Source organism: Chiloscyllium plagiosum, chromosome 9 (genome assembly GCF_004010195.1).
Source record: "Chiloscyllium plagiosum isolate BGI_BamShark_2017 chromosome 9, ASM401019v2, whole genome shotgun sequence".
Classification (NCBI taxonomy): domain Eukaryota; kingdom Metazoa; phylum Chordata; class Chondrichthyes; order Orectolobiformes; family Hemiscylliidae; genus Chiloscyllium; species Chiloscyllium plagiosum.
In genome coordinates, this window is record NC_057718.1 from 44,782,744 (window position 1) to 44,805,203 (window position 22,460).

At 39.3% G+C, this 22,460-nt stretch overlaps 1 protein-coding gene across 2 annotated transcripts in view; it reads right to left on the reverse strand.

Moving 5' to 3' along the window:
- The window catches only part of LOC122552824 (potassium channel subfamily K member 2-like), a 179,866-nt gene that overhangs the window by 137,704 nt on the left and 19,702 nt on the right, over positions 1–22,460 (reverse strand). The window lies entirely within an intron of this gene.

The window sequence follows — 22,460 nt, forward strand, 5'->3', positions numbered from 1 at the left end:
GAATTCAATATACATTTAGAATGAGAATGTGGATTTCAATACGCAAACAGAATGAGAATGTAGAATTCAATACACAAACAGATGAGAATGTGGAATTCAATACCCAAACAGATGAGAATGTGGAATTCAATACACAAACAGAATGAGAATGAGTAATTCAATACACAAGCAGATAAGAATGTGGAATTCAATACACAAACAGGTGAGAATGTCGAATGAAATACACAAAGACTAGAATGTGGAATTCAATACACAAACAGAATGAGAATGTGGAATTCAATACACAAACAGAATGAGTATGTGGAATTCAATATACATTTAGAATGAGAATGTGGAATTCAATCTACAAACAGATGAGAATGTGTAATTCAATAGACAAACAGAATGAAAATGAGGAATTCAATATACATTTAGAATGAGAATGTGGAATTCGATACACAAACAGATGAGAATGTGGAATGCAATACAGAAACGGAATGAGAATGTGGAATTCAATACACAAACAGATGAGAATGTGGAATTCAATACGCATACAGATGAGAATGTGAAATTCAATAAGCAAACAGATGAGAATTTGGAATTGAATGCACAAAGAGAATGAGAATGTGGAATTCAATACACAAACAGAATGAGAATGTAGAATTCAATATGCAAGCAGAATGAGAATGTGGAATTCAATACACAAACAGAATGAGAATATGGAATGCAATACACAAACAGATGAAAATGTTAAATTCGATACACAAACAGAATGAGAATGTGAAATTTCATACACAAACAGAATGAGTATGTGGAATTCAATATTCATTTAGAATGAGAATGTGGAATTCAATGCACAAACAGATGAGAATGTGGAAAGCAATACAGAAACAGAATGAGAATGTAGAATTCGATACCCAAACAGAATGAGAATGTGGAATTCAATACACAAACAGAATGAGAATGTGGAATTCAATATACAAACAAAATGAGTATGTGGAATTCAATATACATTTAGAATGAGAATGTGGAATTCAATACACAAACAGCATGAGAATGTGGAATTCGATACACAAACAACATGAGAATGTGGAATTCAATATACATTTAGAATGAGAATGTGGAATTCAAGATACAAACAGAATGAGAATGTGGAATTCAATACACAAACAGATGAGAATTTGGAATTCAATATACATTTGGAATGAGAATGTGGAATTCAATACACAAACAGATGAGAATGTGGAATTCAATACACAAACAGATGAGAATATGGAATTCAATATTCAAACATTTTGAGAATGTGGAATCCGATACACAAACAGAATGAGAATGTGGAATTCAATAGACAAATAATGAGAATGTGGAATTCAATACACAAACAGAATGAGAATGTGGAATTCAATACACAAGCAGTTGAGAATGTGGAATTCAATACACAAACAGAATGGGAATGTGAAATTCAATACACAAACAGATGAGAATGTTCAATTCAATACACAAACAGAATGAGAATGTGGAATTCAATACACAAACAAAATGAGAATGTGGAATGCAATACACAAACAGAATGAGAATGTGGAATTCAATATACAAACAGAATGAGTATGTGGAATTCAATGTACATTTAGAATGAGAATGTGGAATTCAATGCACAAACAGATGAGAATGTGGAATGCAATACACAAACAGAATGGGAATGTGGAATTCGATACACAAACAGAATGAGAATGTGGAATTCAATACACAAACAGAATGAGTATGTGGAATTCAACACAAACAGATGAGAATGTGGAATTCAATATACATTTAGAGTGAGAATGTGGAATTCAAGATACAAACAGATGAGAATGTGGAATTCAATGTACATTTGGAATGAGAATGTGGAATTCAATATACAAACAGATGAGAATGTGGAATTCAATAGACAAACAGAATGAGAATGTGGAATTCAATACACAAACAGAATGAGAATGTGGAATTCAATACACAAGCAGATGAGAATGTGGAATTCAATACACAAACAGATGAGAATGTGGAATTCAATATACAAACAGAATGAGAATGTGGAATTCAATACACAAACAGAATGAGAATGTGGAATTCAATACACAAGCAGATGAGAATGTGGAATTCAATACACAAACAGATAAGAATGTGGAATTCAATAGACAAACAGTTGAGAATGTGGAATTCAATACATAAACAGAATGGGAGTGTGGAATTCAATACACAAACAGATGAGAATGTGCAATTCAATACACAAACAGAATGAGAATGTGGAATTCAATACACAAACAGATTGAGAATGTGGAATTCAATACACAAGCAGATCAGAATGTTGAATTCAATAGACAAACAGTTGAGAATGTGGAACTCAATACACAAACAGAATGAGATTGTGGAATTCAATACACAAACTGATGAGAATGTTGAATTCGATGCACAAATAAAATGAGTATGTGGAATTCAGTAAACAAACAGATCTTAATGAATGGTGGAGCACATTTGAGGTTGAATGATCTACCTCTGCTCTTAATTCACACATTTCTTCACAGAAAGTCTTCTGGGTCATATATGTAATGTCTAGAGATAACATCCCTGCTAATTGTATCGTCAAAGCTCTTAATAATCCATTTATCACGCAAGGAAAAGGGCAATATTTCTGCTTGAAACAGGTACAGACAAGTACACAGTACAGGTACACAGTACGTAGACAGGCCTACAAGGGGGCGAAGCCACTTTAAATTTACTACTGGGTAACGAGCCTGGCCAGGTGTTAGATGTGGAAGTAGGCGAGCACTTTGGAGACAGTGATCACAATCCTGTCAACTTTACTTTAGTGATGGAAAGGGATAGGTGTACTCCACTGAGCAGGAGTTACAGCTGGGGGAAGGGAAACTATGATGCAATTAGGAAAGATTTAGGAAACGTAGATTGGGGGAGGAAACTGCAGGGGATGAGCACATTAAAAATGTGGAGCTTATTCAAGGAAAAGCTCCAGTGTGTCCTAGATAAGTATGTACCTGTTAGACAGGGCGGACGTTATAGAACGCGTGAGCCATGGTTTACTATGAAAGTGGAATCTATGGTCAAGAAGAAGAAGAAGGCTTATGATAGGGCAAAATGTGAAAACTCAGATAGGGTGCTTGAGGGTTACAAGGAAGCCAGGAAAGACCTAAAACAAGAGCTCAGAAGAGCCAGGAGAGACATGAGAAGTTGTTGGCGGATAGGATCAGGGTTAATCCTAAGGCTTTCCATAGGTATGTCAGGAATAACAGAATGACAAGAGTTAAATTAGGCCAATCAAGGATAGTAGTGGGAAGTTGTGTGTGGAGACAGAGGAGATAGGGGAAACACTAAATAAATATTTTTCAACAGTGTTCAACATAGAAAATGACAATGTTGGTGAGGAAGATACAGAGATACTTTCATCTAAACTAGAAGAGGTTGAGGTTCATAAGCAAGAGGTATTGGAATTATTACAGAATGTGAAGATAGACAAGTCCCCTGGGCCAGATGGGATCTATCCTAGGATCCTCTGGGAAGCAAGGGAAGAGATTGCCAAGCCTTTGGCATTGATCTTCAAATCATCATTATCTGCAGGAATAGTGCCTGAGGACTGGAGGACAGCAAATGTGGTTCCCCTGTTCAAAAAGGGTAGTAGAGACAACGCTGGTAATTACAGACCAGTGAGTCTCACTTCAGTTGTTGGTAAAGTGTTGGAAAAGGTCATAAGAGATAGGATTTATAACCATCTAGAAAAGAATAGTCTGATCAGGCACAGTCAGCACAGTTTTGTGAAGGGTAGGTCGTGCCTAACGAATCTTATTCAGTTTTTTGACAGTCACCAAACAGATAGATGAGAGTAAACCGGTTGATGTGGTGTATATGGATTTCAGCAAGGCGTTCGATAAGGTTCCCCACAGTAGGCTATTATACAAAATGCTGAGGAATGGGATAAGTAATTGGCTTACTGAAAGAAAACAGAGGGTTGTAGTTGATGGAAAATGTTCATCTTGGTGTCCAGTTACTAGCGGCATACCACAAGAGTCAGTGTTAGGTCCACTGCTGTTCGTCATTTTTATAAATGACCTGGATGAGGGCACAGAAGGGTGGGTTAGCAAATTTGCGGACGACACTAAGGTAGGTGGAGTTGTGGATAGTGATGAAGGATGTAGTAGGTTGCAGAGAGACATAGATAGGATGCAGAGCTGGGCTGAGAGGTGGCAAATGGAATTTTATGTGGACAAGTGTGAGGTGATACACTTTTGATGGAGTAATCGGAATGCAGAGTACTGGGCTAATGGTAGGATTCTAGGGAGTGCGGATGAGCAGAGGGATCTCGGTATCCATGTACATAGATCCCTGAAAGTTGTCACCCAGATTGACAGTGTTGTTAAGAAGGCATACAGTGTTTTGGCCTTTATTAATAGAGGGATTGAATTCTGGAACCAGGAGCTATACAAAGCTCTGGTGCGGCCACACTTGGAGAATTGTGTACGGTTCTGGTCACCGCATTTTCAGAAGGATGTTGAAGCTTTGGAGAGGTGCAGAGGAAATTTACTAGGATGTTGCCTGGTATGGAGGGAATGTCTTACGAGGAAAGGCTGAGGGCCTTGAAGCTGTTTTCGCTAGAGAGAAGAAGGTTGAGAGGTGACTTAGTAGAGATGTACAAGATAATCAGAGGGTTAGATAGGGTGGACAGGGAGAGCCTTTTTCCAAGCATGGAGAAGGCAAACATGAGGGGACACAGCTTTAAAGTGAGGGGAGAAAGGTATAAGACAGATGTCAGAGGTAGTTTCTTTACTCAGAGAGTAGTAAGGATATGGAATGCATTGCCTGCAATGGTAGTAGATTCGCCAAGTTTAAGTTCATTTAAGTCTTCATTGGACAGGCATATGGATGTAAATGGAATAGTGTAAATGGATGGGCTTCAGATTAGTAAGACAGGGCGGCGCAACATTGAAGGCCGAAGGGCCTGTACTGCGCTGTAATGTTCTATGTTCTATTCGATTGGTCTCCCTAGCAAAATTAAAGGACACACCACTATTTACGTTTTGATTGAGCACAATCACCACCCAAGCCACTAGATGTATATGTTTGGAACAAATAATCTGTTGCTCAGTAAGTACATTGCAGACTTTATTATGGCCTTGAAAAGATTGTTCATTCATTGTAATTTTAGAAAATGTCAAAACAGAGCATTGTGAGGCAGAATTATTTGTGGATTTCAAAATGTGTGCATTCACAAAAAGTTAATGACATTGTCAATGTTGACTTTTGAAATAGCTTGCTAAACAAATATTTATGGCATGCTGAAGTAAGTTGCATAAGTGTATGCGGAAGACTAATTACAGCAGTTAGCGATATCAGTGGTACAAAAAGACGTCCTATTACCAGTGGTCCAGCCATTATGGTGCACAGAGCTGTCCATTTGTGAAAGCAAAGTGCTGCAGCTGCAATAAGGGTCATCTTGCCAAGACATGTCACAATAAGATAAACAAATAGAACATTGGCTGGAGAAAATGACAGAAGCTGCATGCGGTTGGTGAACAGCAGCAGACTAATGAGGGGTTAGTTGAGATCAATATAGTCAAAAGCTGGAGGAATTCCTATGAACATGTCGGGCAATGTGGTCCATGTGGCAGTGGATGGCGTTCCAGTTAACATGGAGCTCAACATAAGTGCATGAGTTAGCTATATTGTGTAAAGGTGGGTCAACACTGGCTGGAGAAATCGCAAATATGCAGTTGAAAAATTCCCATAATTAGATGTGTGTCAGTTCTGGTCATATATAATGAGTGACGGACAAAAACACCCATCGTTGTAGTGAATAGCGAAAAACCAGCCTTGTTAGGAAGAAACCAGCTGGTAACACAAAGTTTAATCAAAATGAGCTTTAACGTATTGAAGCAAAATGATCATCAAAAGACAATATGATTGACAAAGAAAGGACCACAAGTCCATCTTATTTCAGGTTGAGTTCCATTCCCTACATTCTAAAAGAGAAGGAAAAGTAAAAATAGCAAAGACTTGAAACTGGGTAAAGTACAGCAGAAGAATTGGGTGCTGTCATGATAGTAATGCCAAAATCTGTGTAAGAATATGTGGAAATTATAACATATGGTAAATCAGGTAGTGGAAAGTAACTTATCTGATAAATTGCCAAAAGTGGAAGATCTGTTCATAATGTTATCAGGAAGACATTTTTTTCCAAAATTTAGATCTGACAAATGCCTATCTGCAACTTGAGTTAGATGATGTGTTTAAGTCATACTTGACCATCAATATACACATGAATCTATCTCATTTTCAAAAGGTGCAATTTGTCAGCTCCTGGCCATTTCTAAGATATGACGAACCAGATTTTGCATGGAATTTGGAGATGAACAAGTATTTGGATGACTTATTTAAGCTTTAAATAGGTAGGTTCATGATGTCAGACTGAAAGAGCTGCTCTAACATTTGGAAAGGAATGGAGTTTGGGCAAAAGCACACAAATGTGAAATGTTTCAAAACTCTACACAGTAGTTGGGTCACAGGGGAGACAAGGATGGGTTGCATTCTACCCAGAGTAAGGTTCTAGTATTAAGAAATGTGCCACACCCTCAGAACATCGCTGTGCTCAGATCTTTTTAGGACTGGTAGATTATTAGTGAAGAGTAAATTCGCACCAAATTTGGTAACATTATTGAGTCCATTGAGTGCTCTTCATATATGACTGGATTCCTCACATATCAAATGACCACATACATAAATATAAATAAGAACGTAATACATAACCAAATAAAGGCTACACCATTGTGGTATTTGTTGTTTCATGATGTCGACAAATTTTTATGTATAAAATTATCTACAAACTTTTTCAAAGGGGTAACCAGGTTTGTAGGTGCAGACAATACATTTGTTATAGTCTACCTGGAGTTCAACAAAGATCCTATAATGAAGATTGATAGTTAAGGTAAGAGCCGATGGCATCCAAGGTAACTTGGCAAATTAGATCCAGAATTGGCTGAATGATAGTAAACAGAGGGTGATGGTCATGGGAATATGTGCAATTCTGGGATCTACATTATAGGAGGGTTGTGACTGTACTGAAGTGGTTGCAGAGGAGATTTACCAGGATGTTGCCTGGGCTGGACAGTTTTAGTGAGAAGATAGATTGGATAGACCATGGTTCTTTCCCTTAGAACAGAGGAGACTGAGGGGGGCCATGACTGAGATGTATATAATTATTAAGGGCAAAGGCAGGGTGGACAGGAAGAAACTTTTCCCTTTGATGGAGGAACCAATGACGCAGGGCGATATACTTAAAGGTAAGAGACAGGATGTTTAAAGGGAATGTGGTGAAACCGATTTTCACCAACAGGGTGCTAGCAATCTGGAACTCATTATCAGTAAGGGTATTAGAGGCCGAATTCCTCATAACATTAAAAAGTATCGAGATGCGCACTTCTGATGCCATTGCATTCAAGGCTATGGGCCAAGTGCTGGAAAATGGAATTTGAATAATTAGGTGGTTGTTTTTAGTCAGTGCAGACCCGATGGACTGAAGACCTCTATGACTCTGCCATTGTCAATCAAGGTATTGTTTAGAAAGAAAATGTTCCACTTATTAATCTCTGTCCTATTAATTTAAATGGCCAATCACAAAATATGTTATCTGTTATCTTATGACAATATCAGAATACCATAAGAGGAATAATTAGTTAGACATTTCAACCAAACTATTTGTCCAGAAATCTAATCCACTACCACTAACTAACAGCTTTAAAGGCTTTTGTTAGAATTAGTAGTAAACAGTAAAAACGTTTACGTTTGAATTATGTAGTAAAATATACAAAATTTAAAAGAATACTTGTAGCATTTTGGGATTTATCCAGAAGGTCCACACAAAAAAGAAATTATTTTCTGATGTAAAACAAAAACAATCATCGTTGTGCAATTGTTACACCAATTCCAAATTTCAGGCCAACCAGTTTCTAAGTATTCTCCTGCTACTGTTTACTCTATGCTCTTACAGTGCTCACTCCAATAATTTTGTAATGATTTGTATTGTAAGTAGGAATTTTGTGATATCATGTGACATACACAGATATGAGCATCATACTGAGTTGGGTCTTCTAATTGCAGCAACTGTAGGAACGCATTCATTTGAAGCAATTGTGAAATGACCATAAATTTTATGTTAAACAGATCTTCTTGTTGAATTAGTTGTAACATTGGCAATTATATTTGGACAGTGCTTAAAGGTTTAGCCTGACAATCAGAATTCAATTATAATTTTAGCTGAAGCTGTACACAGCCTTGGACTGAAGTGAATATAATTAATGTTGTCTGTGGCGTGCGTTGTCTCAGCAGGAGTGCTTGACTTCTTTAACATAAGACAGCGAGTGTCATTCAAGTACTAGAATTCAAAACTCACACCATTAACCTTTTGCAAGCCATAAGTTTCCTTTACCTTGTGCATTGTGATGTACAATTTCTGAAAACATTCTTTTGTTAGTAGTAAGCATCAAATAAGACTCAATTATTGCTTGCTAATAATAATGGTTATGTGACACTTATCAAAAAGTTGTGATGGAAAAGTTGATTAACCCTCAAAAAAGACATGAGGATCATGGTATGTGATTAACCCATACATGTTCGTTGTGCTGCAGGCAGCACACTAGATATGTACTATCTGCTGCTTTACATGATGTTGCATGTAGTCAATACTATTTGTACTGCTCACTGCCTGTGCATTTATGCAGAAAGTCCCAGATCAGCAATTGGCTAATGCTACTTGAAGACAGTCTGCACCAAAGGGAAGTGCAATGCAACTGCAAGAAATGGTGGGAGGTTTTACAGAAGGGAGTCAGGGCTGTGATACTTTGAACATTGGCTGAAGATGTGAGAAAGCAAGAACCAAAGTTTTCAGAATCTAAAGTATTGAAGGCCTTGGTGGAAGAAATAGAACAAAGTTAGGACAGTGTTTGCACATATGCTCAGGAGACAGCAGCAAAGGCAGAGATCGCTGTTAAGAGTGTAGTTCCAAGAATATTGAAACGGTGTAGGAAGAAGTTTAACAATCCCTCAAAAGTCATCAAGGTGAATGGGTTCAAGGTTCAAATGATATATCTGTCCAACTGAGCCTCCAGCATCATTCACTGCTCAAATCACTGAGCACCTACCTATCAAAACATCACCTGAGATCAGTACTGAAGCTCAATATTCAATGTTTTACCTCACAGTGATTCATTTAAAGTTGGTGCAAGCCTCACAGCTATAACTTGCAAGCTCACACACACTGACAGCTATTCAACCATGATAACAACATCACCTGGCTATGTTACAGGATGCACACTGGCAAACTTCTCTCTGTATTGTATGAGAACATGGCAAATAACAGTGGGCAACAGAAGAAGAAGCACACCTGCATTTATTAACCTCCATGTAAAAGATAGAGTTGGTGGTGGAGAGCTTTACATTCGGAATAGCTACTGTGGGTGTGTGAAAGGACCTAAGTCCTATTGATGTTAGATCACATTCAGCTAGAGTCTGAGTCTGTAGGGCTCCAAACGTCATGCTGTGTTATTTTGCCTAGTAACTAGTTGTGTTTACCAAAGTTTGTTAACATTCATAGAGTGATAGGGGTCTACAGCACAGAAAAAAATCACTTTGGCCCTTAGGATCTTGGTCAGTCAAAAACAATTACCTATCCTATTCCCATTTTATAGTTGGCCCATATATGCTTTGGCACAGCAATGTAGACCTCATCTTACTACATTAATTTCTGCAGCCCTGTCAGTGGTTAATGACAAGGGTACCTGCATTACTAGTTATCGGTCTCTTATCCCACCTCTCCCTTATCTCACAATCTCTTCTGATTCAGTACCAATAGATGATGTAAATGTGCACTTCTCAATTTCACCTCTCCCCTCATCACAATCCAATCCTTGTTCACTTCATTAACTCTCCCGGTACACTACGCATCTTCTTCTTCCTCTATATTGTTTCTTTCTTTAGCCTATCATCCTTCCAAATTAGTTTTAATACTTCCCACAGCGCTGGAAAGGTTATGAACTGTGAGAAGGATAGTGTACAACTTGTAATGGACTCAGGCAAATTGATGGAATATTGGAGTCAGGAAGACAATTGGCAGATGAAAATGAATGTAGATCAGCATGAAATGATTCATTTTGGTCAAAAGAGCACAAAGATACAATATGATTTTAAAGATTATTGTTAACGAGGAGCAGGAGTAGAGGGACCTAGACGGATTGCATAATTATCATTGAGGGTGACAAGGCAGATTTTGGAAATAATTATGGCTGAGTGGTATTATCACTAGATTATTAATACAGAAACTCAGCTAATGTTCTGGGGACCTGGGTTCAAATCCCACCAGTTAATTGAATTTGAATTCAATAAAGAATCTGGAATTAAGAGTCTAATGGTATTTATGAAACCATTGTCGATTGCTAGAAAACTCCATCTGGTTCACTAATGTATTTTAGGGAAGGAAAACTATCATCCTTACCTGGTCTGACTCCAGACCCACAACAATGTGGTTGATTCTTAGTTAAGGATGGGCAATAAATGCTGGCCTAGCCAGAGATGCCCACATCCCATGAATGAATACGTTTTTTTAAAATATGTTATATTAAGCTTTATTACTAGGGGCATAGAGCGCAAAAGCAAGGAAATTATTAAGTGTTGTATCTACTCTTTCAGTGAAGGCATTAGGAAGAGTGCAGAAATGATTCAAAAGTATCATTCCAGAGCTGAAGAACTTCAGTAATGGGTATAGATTGGAGAAATACAAAACTAAGAGGAGTCTGGATGGATAAGAATGTGAAAGGAATGAAAACAAGGTGGGGAATTAGGGGAATTAGCAAAATAAGTCAAGGCTGTAGAAGGACAAACTTTGTCAGGCAGTAAGTAAGTAGGATCTTGGATGCATGAATGCTGAGGGTGTGGAGCTGACACGGTCAATTGAAGCCTTAACATGGAAATGTATTATTATTTGAAATAGAAAAATGTGCTGGGTTACAGGGAGTGGCATGAGATGAGTTGTTCCTTTGGAGATCCAGCACAGACAGATTGGACCCAATTATCCCTTTCTATGCTATAAGTGTTGTATCCACTCCACTGTATCCACTATGCTATAATCATTCTGTAGCTTTGAAAAAGCAATTTTATTTCTTTATTTGACCCATCACCACTCTGTTTTAGCCCTATGCCACCAAGCCTTTTGTCATTTAAAATCTTCTACCTTCTATCGAATCACAGACTTCCCCTTTGCTCCTTTTCCACATCCCACCACCCTCCCAACTTCATTTATTTAAAACTTTCCAACATCTCCTAATTTGGTTGAGAGGTCATTAATCTGAAATGTTAACTCTATTTCTGTTTTGCAGATGCTGCCAGATCTGATGTGTATTGCCAATATTTTCAATTATATTTTAGATCTCCAGATCCATGGTACTTTGCTTTGTATCAGATTGTTTTCAAACAGATTTAAATCATATGAGATCTGCTTAATAGTCCCTTCAATGTGCCCCTTTAATTAGTGTAAGGTAAGAGTTTAAAAGAGTTAATGCTGGAGACTGCATGAAGCTCCATCCAATCTGATAATGTCATAAGAAATTGAGTGGAAAGAAACACAATATGATCTTGAAGAGGGCAGACCTACGTCCGCAGGTCTCCTATACTGTTTGTAAACTTGTTTAACTAAATATAATCTGTACCTGATTAATATCTTGCAATAAACTACATGACATGTAAGAGAAGAGCTGCCTTTCATTAAGAATCACTGTTGATTTTCCTCTATAGTTGTAAACAAGTAGGTTTCTAGATGCCATCAAGCAAAAAGATGGCAGTAGGAAATTACCCAACTACAAACTGGTAGTGGTTGGCATCACATCACATACAACAGGGTAGCAGTGTTGGTGATCTTTGCTTAATATCACAAGATAATAATGATGAGAATTTCTGTGGAACCAAAACAGAGAATTCCTGTGATTCAAGCTTTAAGACTGAAGAGACTCTCTGAATCTCATGTTCATCTCTGTCAGCCAGGGCTCCCTGATTGGCCCATGTTAACAGCCCAATCAAGGACCACATAATCAGTCAGATCCACCTAGCCCTGGTTCTAATCACTACAAAAACTTTACTTAAGAACTACTTAATCAGACAATTGGCAGCTGAACAGTCAAACAGCTTGCAAACAATCACATGAAATGAACAAAATGGGCAAAATAGCTTTTAATAGCAAAAGCATTTACTTCAGACCTGATAAGAGAAAAGCAGAAGTAACTGTCAGTAGAAGCTAGTTACTGCTGAAAGTTGCAAATTCCAAAAGAAAGACAGCTTCTGTAGGGGCAGTCCCAATTATAAGTTGAGTTTGAATATGCATTGGAGCTCCCTGAGTGAAGTTAAATTCCCTTTTGGCAAAAGAGAAAATCTTTAAATTAATAGTGCCAAGAGGGCCAAGTTAAAAAGGAGTACTTGTAGTGTTATGTCCCACATGTCTGCATATGTTTAAGAAACTGGGTATATTAGTATGTCACATCATCATATTGGTATTGGCTATCTTGATGGTTGACATTTATAAAGTGAGTTAAAGACGAACTGGAGCTTCAGACAATGGAGAATTTGGGCAAAAGGAGAGTTCCTCATCCGTTTCTGTGTGTGCAGACAGCAGTACAGATCTGTGGATAGGACACTAACTATCAAGAAAACACAGCTTAGTTTTTGCTTGGAATGTAAGTTCTTACCAGGCAAAGGAAATTCCAAGAATTGCATCAATTAATTGAAAAAAACACACAGGCTGAAGGGCAATTTTGAGCTGTATACTACAGACATTGCTGAAAGCTGAAAGTTTAGGGCACTCTGATCCTGACAGCTGATAGGTAAACAACAGACACCCTCTACATAATTGCTGCATAGTCTCTACTAGTAAGGAAAGAACACTCTCTATTCATATAGATATGATGTCAAGGACAATATGTAAGGCTGTACACCACAATGTTTCTATGGTGGAACCATGGATAACAAAACCCTCATTATGAAATTGGCATCCAGTGACATCTTTATTGAATTACAATTAATCAAATGACATATGCAATTCTATTTTACAGATCAAAAGATCTGAGAAAAGAGTTCTAAAAATCACTTTTGCCGAAGAAGGGTTTCATAGACTTAACATAACTAGCCTTCCTCTGGACAAACAGAAAAATCCTGAAAAGGTCTGGAAGATTATCAAAGATCAGGTCAGAGTGAGAATAAATCTGAGAATTAATCTGGGCAGCACGGTGACTCAGTGGTTAGCACTGCTGCCTCACAGTGCCAGGGACATGGGTTTGATTCCTGCCTTTGGTGACTGTGTGGAGTTTGCACATTCTCCCCGTGTCTGTGGGGGTTTCCTCCCACAATCCAAAGGTGTGCAAGTTAGGTGAAGTGGCCATGCTGAATTGCCCATAGGATTCAGGGATCTGTAGATTAGGTGCATTAGTCTGGGGTAAAATGTAGAGTAGTAGGGGAATGGATCTGGGTGGGTTAACTTCAGAGGGTCGGTGTGGACTTGTTGGGCCGAAGTGCCTGTTTCCACACTGTAGGGATTCTATGAATAATTCTATTAATGGACTTCAAATCAGGTTGTATAGACAGTGACCCTAAAGTTTATTGACAAGTTTGTTTACATATGCCACAGCAAAGAACGTGAACATAACGTTTCCCTAATGGAGGTGTCAGAAAGGCTCATTGAGTTAATCATCATCAAGAGGATAATTAAAGCCTTCAGGAAGAATTTTTGGCAATGAAAAGGGCTGTAACATTAATGCATTATTTGAGGATAGATGCAAGTACAATGCCATATGACAGGCCAACAACTAATACATGTTGAAGTTATAGCTATCATTATTGCTACAGTCACTAAAGCACATAAAACCAACAAAATCTGTAACAGATCCAGTTTGTCACACAAAATCTAAAGCTGTGTAGCTTTTCCTAATATCTGTAAAGCAGTGACCATGCATGCAATCTGCTGCCAAAGGCCAACCAGCCCATAGAACAAAACACACAGAAGAACAAGACAGCACAATACCACAAAACTTGCAGTGAATAAAATGTTAAGAAGGTGCACATATGCAAATACATTCATAAAGTTCAGAAACAACCAAGTAAAAGACAAATTTCAGGAGATGACCAAGTATTTTATATTGTTAATCTCGCACACTAATGTTAATGGTATAAGATGTCCAGATGTTTTACAAGCATTAAGATCTTATGACCTGAACAGGCATGACAACACACAAATGGAAGCCAATTTGAATAGGGATAATCACATTGTGGTGTCAATATAAAAGCTCAACTTGCTTTCCAAAAATCTTCTACCTGTTAGACCCCAATCGTTCAACAATAGCATGAATATCATTATGTGCAGAACTTGGTATAATCATGATTCGTGAGATTAAAACCACATTCACTGCTGTAGAACACACCACATGTGATACAATGGTAGCGGTCAACAATCTGCAAGAGTAAAAACTGACAGGTATAATCATCCATGTGCCTGGCTTATATCTTACTTTGCAGTGCAATATAAGTCAGGTAGCAGGACACACTGAGCAGATTTCTCTACCCACTCAAAGACTGTGCTCCTTGCAAAAACTTATTTTGACACCAACTCTCACCACTTCCACTTGCATCACAATTCACCACACAATGCTTTTACTGAAGAAGCATGAGATGGTAATGAACAAAGCACTGGTGACAAAAAGCAGTATTGGTGGTTGAAGTGGGAATAATCTTTACAGTGCATAGACTTATCATGGATATAGCTCTACAGTGGTGTAGAGATATAAAAATACAGACCATCATGAGAGTATTTTCATGGATATTAAAGCAACTGCACATATTGCAGCTAATTTATCACCTCAGTTTCACCAATGGAAGGTTAAATGCATAACAAAACAGTCTGTGCATAACTGGTGCCCTGGTGCAATAGTTGTAATCAAGTGTCAATATTTACACCAATTGAATCTACTTCTGATACTTGAATTACAAACAAAGACCACTGCCAGTATATTTTATGTAAATCCCTAATACAGATACTTACTGTGTAAGCCCCATAATATTGTACAGTAAGCTGTGGCCTCACTTCATAACGCATTAATTGATAATTACAGTGAAAGAATCCTGATGGCTCATAGATGCCCGCAGTTCTATTCTTACACAGATCAAATGGCACCATCATTTAACTTCCAGCATGGAACAATATAAATTACAACTAGTTTGCAGTCAACAACATCGTGCAGATCCACATCAGTATTTTGTAAATGCAGTGAACCACTAATTCCAATAACAGTGACTTCTGGCATGGACTCAAGTCCACCAGGATTGATAGCATCAACTACAGCTCACCAATTTTTTATCTAACCATCCACAAATGATACTATTAGACAACATTTAATATCAGGCACATACCCAACTAATTTGAAGATAAGTAACATACAAATACAAAGATTACAGAACAAATGACAATAGATCTGCTTTTAAGATCTTGAAATTCCACGTGTAAATGAAACCCTGATCTTTTGTCAGAAGTTATAGAAACTTGAACAAATCCGTCAAAAATAAATCTCAAATTATTTTTGTGGATCCCAGAGAGACCAAATTACTTCCCATCCTCAATCATGGGATTCCACCCCTCCAACAAACAACTTTGTGGGCTTAACCTTGTGGTCTCAATTCAGTCCACTGGCCAAATTCAAAGGAAGTCAGTGTCTCACAATCTATTACTTTTATAACGTATATTACAAATGGATAAATCTTTGGAGGTTAAAGGTTTTTGAACTTTCACTGAGTACATTTCTGAGAACACGTATACAATCATGAATGGTTTTCAGCAAATTTGGATCTTCATGCTACAGACTACACACTAGTACCCTGTATAGCTATTTCCAACACAGGCATTGACAGAGTGGAAAATGAGTAAATGCGCATGGTGTTGTCCTAAGAGGGGTCACTAGATGCCTCTCTTATGTAGCCAACATCACTTTACTTGGAGAAAGTCCTTACACTTCTTCAGGTCTGCAAAAGGATAGAGGGCTATTGTGACACTGTAAAACCCAAACTACTAAACCAAGAGAAGAGAAGGGTGAATTTTTAGGGTGGTAACATGAGCTGCTGTGAAAACTGCCAGAATTGTGAGCAAAGGCTTCTGCATGGTGAGTGCCAATGTTGTGTTAAACGAGTTGACAGATTGGTGCATGTTTGACAGAACAGTCTACAAAGCATGCCAAGAATCATGGACTTTAGCTCCATGATGCCACCCGCTACATACTATACATTTAATGCTCATCCAATTTTGTTCATCCAATAAAGGAGAGGGGGTTGCAATACATACTTTTCTTTTTTTTAATTTATTTTAAATTTGAAAAATTGATTATTAATCACCTTGGTGGACTGTAAGAGTAATCAAAAATTAATCCTTTTTCTCACTGTTGTTAATGATTGATTTAAAAATAGCTTTATTGGGATTTTGCAGAAACTTACAGGGATTTGAGCAACATGGGCAACTGCATGATCAGTGACAGAATTGTGCAAGATGTCCGGTGAGGCCTACCTCAACAATGAAACCATGTCACTGCATCGTTTATGCATTTGCCGTGCGGAGAGGCAGTCTCTCACTCAGAAATAGTGAATTATCAATTAAGGCAGAATTATTGTTTGCCTCACTAATATTCCACTTCCTACCTTGCCAAACAAACCAGCTAGACATTGCTAATACTCAATATGGAAGTCAGCGTGAGTACCTGCTGACTTCAGCTAACCACTGGCTGTGAGGTGCTTCCATGTGGCTCAGCACCAAACAGCATCTCAGGACATGATCCATGGGAAGCAGCCATTTGCACACCTCACCCAAGGATATTGGCATCCTTCACAACTATCAAAATACCTTTCCAATCTACTTGCTAAACACTTAGTAAGCACAGATATCCATTTCAAACTTCATTAGCAACTAGCATTGAAAGGCTTTTGCAAGGATACTTTCCGTACACAAGCAGGCAGGTAGTTCATAAATTGGACTAGGCTTCATCGCAATACACTTAGCACCCAGTGCCTTGCCATGCCTGTTAGCTCATTGCCACTTCAGCCAGAGCCAAAGGCTGCTAATACTGCCATGCTGATGTGCTCTTTTGTGTGGACACACAGACAGGCTGTTCGTTAATATGGATCTGTCTGCGAGGTGGACAGCTTGATGTATGGCACATGAAGTGACAATATCTCAAGCGTCAATGAACATCTGCAGCTTGTGCCAGGTGTCTGTGCAGCAAACACACTCCGTAGTTATTCAGCCAAATAGCCATGTTAGAAAGTGGGTGGGAGTTAGCCCTCAGTCCTGTCAATAGAAGTGAGGAGGCAGCCCAGGGATCCCAATACCATCAATCATGGGCACAATTCACACAAAGTCCAGGATTTGACCACAGTCAGTTGCACAGTTAGGTTACACACAGCCAAGGGATGCACTGGATAAAGTCTCAGGAGTGGGCAATGGTCAGTCGTGTAGGGCCATCACAAACAGTCAGCGGAATCATCAGTCTATAAAGTCATGAAGTCTGTGGTTTCAGGACTGCTTATCAAAGATGGTTAGAAGTCAAATATAGCACTGGAGGCCTGTCTCTTCTTCAATGAGCAGGGTGCAAGGCTGTGCAAGGCAACAGGGTGGGGGAGGGGGGTCACTATCAAAGGCGGTGCAGGATATCAAGACTCAAGAGGAAGCAGATGCATGAATACAGTTTAGCACTAAGATAAAGATGAGTGGAAACTCAAGGTATATGGAAGATATGTAGCAAGCTAAGGGGAAGGGAGTAACTATTATCAGTGAACACTATCATGGCCTCCACATGAGACTATAGAGGAACAAGGTAGGCACCATTAAACTCTAATGTTAGGGTTTAGGAGGCAAGGAGAACAGTTGGAGGCAAAGTCCAATGTAGTGGCTCTCCATTTTGAGGGAATATGTTGAAATGGGCTGTCGGGGTAGATTGAGGTAAAAGTGGCTATGGTGGCTCTGGTGGGGGTGGTGGGGATTGGGTACCTGGCAATCCCTGTCATCCATCTGCCATTTTCTAGGTATGAAATGCAACTCAAAATCATTAGAATAAATGCCCAGGATGGGCAGCGTCATTGTCAGTTTGATGAGTGAAAGCTGAGGATTCATGTCTGGAGGACACCAGGTCATTGAAGGGCAAATACATGAAGCATCGTTTGCAAACTCCAGCAACATTTGATTTGCAATAATTTCCAATGCATGCAGCGTGAACATGGTTGAGAGTTCAAATACTGGTCAACGGCGTTTGGTGCTTGCAAATTTAAAATTTACATTTCATTGATGCAGAGGTTAGTGGCAATGACTTAAAAGGAGGTGATTGCCACCCTAAAGCATCCAATCACTTCTGAAACTAGGAAGGTTTTCTGAAACAAGGGGAACATCACTGCTTTATATCTCAAGTAAGTACGGTGATGGTTGTATTGAATTCGTTGATGAGTTGAATGAATGATGTGGATCTGGGATGGGAAGGAGCTTAGAAAGCAGCTGACACTCCCCATTTGATGTAATGGATCTGTCACTCAGTCGACACAGCACCTTCACCAAGTTGATGCAAGTTTGGTGCAGTAGACAACAGAATTTCTGAAGATGTTGTTCTGCTGCATGGACTAGTTTGAGTGTCCCTCTAGTATAGTCCTGACAGATGTGCCGCACATCCTGGTGCACTGTGCTCTGGAACAGGCACCAAATCAATGTGATCAATGCTGAACAGGCAGTGGAATGGAAGCAGTCTTCAAAAGGGGAGGAAAAGGAGATAGCAAAAGAAGGAATGTTCCTCATGCATGGCAGAGGTCAGCTGGGTCAAGAGCTTCAAGCCAGACTGGTTAGATTGACACGCAGTTCCAGTCAATGAGAGTTCAGTGCAGCAGAATATCATGGAATGTAAAATAGCCATTGGTCATGATGCCAGCATTAAGCTTGCATAGTGGATGCAAACTGCAGCTTCTGTTGGCTGTTTGTGTTCACTTTTGCAGGGTGGAAATAAAAGCTTGTATCTGGTATTGCCTAATTGCTTGTATGTCTGTGACATTCCCCCAACTGTGCAATGACAAGTTGTAGGTCTACAGTGAGCTTTGAGGACCGAGTATCAATAAATTGGGAGGGTAATTAAATGGCATGTAGCTAAGGACAGTAAGTTGTCTGGTTCTATGGTTAAACAGTAACTAGTATGAACAAATGGGATTGTATGCACAAGTGAGTGTCAGTTACTGTGTGCCTTGAGCATCGTGACTTTGTGGCTACAATGCCATTACCTTACTAGAGAAAGGTAACAGTGAATTGGCAATGCTTGTCCAAGGAGAAAGTGAGGACTGCAGATGCTGGAGATCAGAGCTGAAAATGTGTTGCTGGAAAAGCGCAGCAGGTCAGGCAGCATCCAAGGAGCAGGAGAATCGACGTTTTGGGCATGAGCCTGAAGAAGGGCTCATGCCCGAAATGTCAATTCTCCTGCTCCTTGGATGCTGCCTGACCTGTTGTGCTTTTTCAATGCTTGTCCAAGTGCAGGGTGGCCTTATAAAGATGGCATGAATGCAAGAAATGCTGATCTTTTGCTGGATATCCGCTGACTAGTGAATTGTTCTGGGAACAATGTGATGGAAAGGCCAGCATTAGGCATGAGGGATGTCATGGGATGGGTAGGTAGTTAATGAGATGAGTTTAAGATATGGTGAGATATCTCACTAGGTCTCATGGCAAAAAAGGCCTCCAAAAAACTCAACATAACTTCGCCAAAAGAAGTAAGATTCAGCCCATTGTTCCCAGCTACATAAGGTAAATACAGAGGGGATTGCATTATCATTTTCAGCAAAGAGTCAGATGTACAGCATGGAAACAGACCCTTCGGTCCAACCTGTCCATGCCGACCAGTTATCCAAACCCAATCTAGCCCCAACTGCCAGCACCCGGCCCATATCCCTCTAAACGTTTCCTATTCATATACCCATCCAAACGCCTTTTCAATGTTGCAATTGTACCAGCCTCCACCACTTCTTCTGGCAGCTCATTCCATACACATAGCACCCTCTGCATGAAAAAGTTGCCCCTTAGGTCCCTTTCGTATCTTTCCCCTCACCCTAAACCTATGCGCTCTAGTTTCAGATTCCCCCACCCCAGGGAAAAGACTTTGTCTATTTATCCTATCCATGTCCCTCGTAATTTTGTAAACCTCTAAAAGGTCACCCCTCAGCCTCCGATGCTCCAGGGAAAACAGCCCCAGCCTCTTCAGCCTCTCCCTATAGCTCAAGTCCTCCAAATCTGGCAACATCCTTGTAAATCTTTTCTGAACCCTTTCAAGTTTCACAACATCTTTCCAATAGGAAGGAGACCAGAATTGCACGCAGTATTCTAAAAGTGGCCTAATCACTTACCTATACAGCCACAACATGACCTCCCAACTCCTGTACTCAATACTCTGATTGATAAAGGAAAGCATACCAAATGCCTTCTTCACTATCGTATCTACCTGCGACTCCACTTTCAAGGAGCTATGAATCTGCACTCCAAGGTCTCTTTGTTCAGCAACACCCCCTAGGACTTTACCATTAAGTAAGCATGTTAAATATTTACATGGGTAGCAAGGTTCATACATGTGGAACGTTCTAATGATTATCAAAAATGTGAAGAGCCCTGTAGAGATTAGCAGTACAACTCATCTATTACTGAGAGCTGCCTGAGACTGTATATTCCGCACTTCACACATGTCAAAATATATTTAGCTAATTGCCTGTGGCTCTGCAGCAATTGGAGATCCTTTAAGGCAACGCTCATTAAAGAAAATGTAAAAAGATGTAACTGTGAAAGTATCAGCATTTCATCTTATTAAAATCATGTGTGTATTTCCTTGTGAGATATATGGCAGGTATAAAGCTAAAATATTGATGGATATTGCAGATATATCAACAACAATAGAAAGATAATGAATACAATTTGTTGCATTTAACAAATCATAAATATTAAATTTACAAATTAATTAGATTTGCAAAATTCACATTGATAATTAGTCCTTTCTTTAGTTTTTAACTCAAACTCAATTCCAATATGACTAAGTTTGTACACACACAAAATACACACATACACACACACACACACACACACTTGTCAAAAGGAGGCATTGATCAGCATAAAATCATGAAGGGTTTTGGGAATATAAAAGGAGAAATTGTAGTAACCTCAGGGCACAGGTTTAAGCTAATTGGCAAAACAGACACAGTGAAATGATGAAAACACCTTTTCTGCAGTATGTTGTTATGATCAGGAGTGCCACTGCCTGAAAGGATAGTTGAAGCTTATTCAGTGATAACTGTAAAAGGGAACTGAAGTGGAAACATTTGCAAACCTACAAGGAAAAGAACAGGTGACTGGGACAAACTGAACAGATCTTTCAAAGAGCTGACACAGACCTGATGAGCTGATTGGCCTTCTTTTATATTGCTATTTGATGATTCAACAATCCTTTTCATAATTAATCAATTAGCATCTTGAACATCATTAAAATCATTTCTGCAACCTGTATCCAAATGTGCAACAAGCCTTTTAACAAAAAGAGAAAGTGCTGGAGAAACTCAGCAAGTCTGGCAGCATCTCCTCCTTACTCCCATCTCCATGTACTCTGTTCAGTCCCCCACCTCATCATCAGCATATGTACTAACCTTTCCCAGTTATTTCCAGCTCCGACAAAGGATTACTGGCTTCAACATCTTAACTCTGTTTTTCTCTGTATGGCTACTGTCAGATCTTTTGTTTCAGCATTTTGTTTCTTTTTTCAGACCTCCAACATCCACAATTCTTTGTTATATTTTAATAACTTGTTAAAACATCTTGTTTCCCCACTGTATGTTTTCATTGAATTACATTGACTCCCAAATTAAAATTCTCATCTGTACATTCAAGTCTCTCTATTGTTTCACCCTTCACTTTCCTTATTAACTTCTTCAGCCCCACAATTCTTTAAGAGTTCTGCAGTCCACCAATACTGGCATCTTGTGCATGGTTTGTGCCTTTGTCCTGCATTTGGCAGCAATGCCTTCAACTATCTAAGCCCTAAGATTTGTAACTGTAGTGATTGTAACAAGGTCAGCCAGGTGGACTTCATACAGTATGAGCTCCTTGATTGGGGCTGTTAATATGGTCCAATCAGGGAGCCTTGGTTGACAGATATAAACAGGAGGGCACCCGGTACGGAGGAGGGAGGGCAGGTCTGAAGACCTCTTGGTGGGTCTGCTGCTGGGCCTGGCCAAACTAGCCATAAACAGGTCCAGACAGCGGACCGTGGAGGGGATCGTTAGGGCTGACTGCCTGCCCCTCTTCCGCAGTTACGTTAGAGCCCAGGTGTCTCTGGAGAAGGAGCACGCGGTGTCCACCAACACCCTGGAGTAGTTTA